Source organism: Lathyrus oleraceus, chromosome 2, assembly GCF_024323335.1.
Source record: "Lathyrus oleraceus cultivar Zhongwan6 chromosome 2, CAAS_Psat_ZW6_1.0, whole genome shotgun sequence".
Classification (NCBI taxonomy): domain Eukaryota; kingdom Viridiplantae; phylum Streptophyta; class Magnoliopsida; order Fabales; family Fabaceae; genus Lathyrus; species Lathyrus oleraceus.
This window is the reverse complement of record NC_066580.1, coordinates 490,359,942-490,364,495: the sequence shown is the minus strand read 5'-3', so window position 1 is coordinate 490,364,495 and position 4,554 is coordinate 490,359,942.

The window sequence follows — 4,554 nt, the reverse complement described above, 5'->3', positions numbered from 1 at the left end:
ATGCGTGTGCTTTTATTTTTTTCGTTGACCATGCAATTTTTAATTTACCAATAAATATAGTGTATGGGAATAGAAAAGCATGACACGTTGGAATGGAATTTAATCGCAACATTGACGAGTAAAAGAATCGGGTAGACAGGAAAAGATGAAATAATTTGTCTATTGAAATAAAAGGAAATGAAGTAATTAAATAAATTCCAATGTATAAAAGTAAACAACAATAAAATTCCAACATGAAAATAAAATAAAATGAAAGTCAGTAAATCGGTAACTCTATAGTAAATCAGCCATTACGGCGACTGCTGGTAGGAGGAGCGAACGAGTAGAAGTGTTGGTAAATGTGATCCAGGTTCTCTGACACTACATCCATAAAGTTGTGGAATTCCATGCGGATGGTGCTCAGCTCGCCACTCAGATTGGCGAGATATGTCTGAACAACTTTGATGGTAGCAGCATGATCGGTGAGAGGTGCAACAGGTATAATTGGGGCATGTGATTCAGCATCAGAGAGATAATTGTCATAGTGGTCATAGATTTGGGGTGTTTCTGGTGGAGAGGGTGGTGCATCTAGTGGTCCATCCAAATCATAGAGCCAGTTGTTCTTATCACGTACACTCGTCCTAGGGTCTGGCAGGGTAAACATGTGTACTATTTCGCGATTGATTAGAAACTCAAACACGTCTGGACCTACGTTCCTAATGATACGGGTGTTGAAGCAAAAGTCAATATTCATTGGTCGTATTCCACCTAAAGGGGTGAGCCTGATAAGTGGATGTCTCAGTCTGATGACATTTGCTATCATGGTTACTAAACCTCCCACTAAGATTGGTCCATAGTCCTTTTGTGCCATATGGTACATATTAGCTATCATAAATGTAGCAGCGTTAAAAGGTCGGGCCTATGATGCGCAGTACATTATGAAAAGTTCGTCTTTGGACACAAAGGTTCTGTTCTGTTCCTTCCAAACAAGGTGTGAGCTAGGATCTTATGAAAGTAACGAATCATAGGGTTATGGATATTCTCTGAATGCATAAGGTCTGGCTCGGGGTGGTCGTTACCTGTGATGCTACCCCATAAGAGATCTAATTGATGGTCTACTAGCCTGTCTTCCTGGGTGATGGTAAAGGTATCAGGTCCATGAGGGAAATCTAGGAGTTCGGCCATTTCTCTGTGGGTGTAGCGCTAATCCATATTAAACAACCTAAAGGTGATTAGGCCTTTGTTAAGTCCAATACCATGGTTTGGCAGGTGCACTAGGGAACTTAGGAATTCTAAGGTCAACCTACTGTAGGAACTAAATTTTCTCTTCATAGCGAAGGTGTCCCAGCCTAGTTGGTTAATTAGGAACGTAACACTGTCTCTTATACCTAACTTGGTCATAGAGCGTGTTGGTGTAAGCCCTAGAGGCCAATACTTTTGGTACTTGTATCGAATTATTTATTAATAATAAAAGACATTTTCTTTATTATGGTTGATTAATAAAGTCCCTGGAATAGATAGTCCGTTTAATGTATTAAGTGTGACTTAATCATGAGAGCACATTAAACATAAGGACACTATTCTTAAAGTATCCGTAGTCGAGCTTTAGTGTGAAGTGGGATAACATTAAAGCATTAAGACTATTATGTTTGTAGACTGATGATCACATCTCATGGATCATGGATAAAGAGTTATCAAGTCTTAAACATAGGTATGAATATTAAGAGTAATATTTATACCGGATTGACCCGCTATGAGAATACTATATAGAAAGTTATGCAAAGTGTCATAAGTTATTCTCATGGTGATAATGGTGTATACCACTCTTCGACCTGAAACCACTATGGATTCTAGATGTAGAGTCGAGTGCTTTGTTGCTGATCCAACGTTGTCCATAACTAGATAACCATAAAGACAGTTGATGGGTACTCCACAAAGCATGTTGAGGGACATAAGTGTCCTAGATGGAATTTGCCCATCCTGCGTAACAAGATAAATGTCTATGGGCCCAATATTGAACTGGACAAGGATGACACGGTCTATACCTTGTGTTCAATATAGACATAAGGGAAAAGGGGTAATTATACACATAATTATTATCACTGGAGGTTTTGTCAGATCACATGATATTTTCGTGTCTTGGGTAGCAGTGATGTGTTGCTAGATACCGCTCACTGTTTATTATGTTAAATACGTGATTTAATATAATTGCCAATGCCACGAGAACCTATAGGATCACACACAAAGGACAGATTGATGAGAGATAGAGTAATTAAGGAATACCGTAATGTATGATGCCCTTAAGTAGAATACGAAATATGGTAAGGTACCAAATACTTAAGTGATTTTGGCATATTATGAGATATGGGCAAAATGCACTTAAGTGGGCTTTTTGGCTTGAAGCCCACACAAATGGTTCTATAAATAGAACCCTTGGGTAGAAGCATATAACACATGAGAATACAACACAACTGAAGAGTTGGAATTTCGTATCTCTCTTTCTCTCACTCAAAGCCTTCATTCATAACAGCTAGCACTGCGATTGAAGGAATCCGTTCGTGTGGACTGAGTAGAGACGTTGTCATCGTTCAACGTTCGTGATTGTCCCGTGGATCTGTATCCAAGGTTTTGAATCGCCACAAGAGGTAACGATTCTATCACTGATCATGCCCATTCGTAAGGATCACTAAATGGAGAAAATTTTAAATTCCGCTGCGCCTTGGATGGCAATTCTCCTTCAGTGGTATCAGAGCCACTTACGAAACCATGAATTTGATAACTGTTTTTGTTCTGTATTAATATGATTAAAAGACGGAATGAATCAAAGATTAAATTGAGATCGACCAAGTTATATATATGATATATATAATCCTGATGCAAAATACATTATATATGATATAGTGTTCTTGTTTCGTTCATTCAAACACTCAATGATTGTTTTCCTTTGAGCGATCAATGGTTGTTTGCTTCTTGATCCGAATTTAGTATGGTGAAGCAATGACGTGTTGATCAATCATGCTGAATTAACAATCGAGATGTGTTTGACGGTCTGAAATTGGTGCATCAGGGTTAGTGACAGCACAAGGGTTGTGTTGTCAGAGAGTTATGCGATTGGGGTTTGACTGCACAAGAGTTGTGCTTTCTAAACACTTTTTGGAACAGTGTTAACCGGTTAACGCATATGGTTAACCGGTTAACGCAATACGAAATAAAATTTTTGAGTTTTTCAAACAGTGTTAACCGGTTAACGCTTTTGGTTAACCGGTTAACGCAAGGCGGAAAACAGTTTTCCAAGACATTTTCAAACAGTGTTAACCGGTTAACGCATTTGGTTAACCGGTTAACGCAAGGCAGAAAACAGTTTTTTGAACAGATTTCAAACAGTGTTAACCGGTTAACGTATTTGGTTAACCGGTTAACGCAAGGCAGAAAACAGTTTTTTGAACAGATTTCAAACAGTGTTAACCAGTTAACGCATTTGGTTAACCGGTTAACGCAAGGCGAAATTCACCCGTTCGGCTAACTCAGTGCTTTAAAAGTATCAAGTGTTGATGCGAAAAGCGACATCGATTTTAAATGAATTGTTCATTAAAATATGGTGATCGGTCGTCGAGATTTAATTTGATTTTAATTAATTAAAGGAATTAATAATAATAAAGTGTTTATTATTGTCTTGTGGTGATCGGTTATGGCCTTAGTTTTCCTTTATTCTGCTTTGGGTTTTAAAATACGACTTGCGTGTCGTGCCTCTCTCTTAATCTCCCAAATGTAACTTCTTTTCTCATCTCACTCCCTCGTATGTAAAACGAGTTTCTTTTATGTAATGTAATGGTATGAAGAAAGCAAAGAAGTCAGTGCCAAAGGAGGACAACCTTGAAGATCTTGCTTGGAGAAGCTTAGATCGTTGTTAGGTTAGCCTAGGTTCTCTCATTGGCTTGGGAGAACAATTGCGCTAGGGGCCATAATTATTTCATTATGTTTGTATGTATGTTGATGCATGTGAATGTATGTTGATGCATGTGAGAGACGATTTATATGATAAACAAGTCGGTGAGATCAGAAAAATTGCAATTCCCTCAAATTAAATATTAAGTTTATGCTTTCCAAGTTTTAACACTCATCAAGACTAGTATCGAATAATGTAGGTTTCACCTATGCGAGGTGCATGTTCTATATTACTAAGGTGCGATGGGATAATTGTAATATCCAACTGTTAAAACAACGGGTCAAACTTAACTAAACAAATTATAATAAGATTATATATATGTTTAGAAGCAAGAGTTGGGAATGATCCATATGATGGATTGGAATAAGGAGTTATTCACCCAACTAAAATTTTCGAGAGTTGTATGAGATACAATTGGAAGGAGTTCCTACCTAAATAACCTAGTTTTGTGTAATCCGCCTACGCGGACTTAGAACGAAGTGAAATATGGATCTCGACCCACTAGAAAATCTCCCAACGGGATTTTCCGAATCAAATGATGAGGGTCATTTGTTTTGAATAAAATAGTGGGAGCATATTTAATTAAAGGCCTAATTAAATATGTCAATGATACTTATATTTTCATTAAT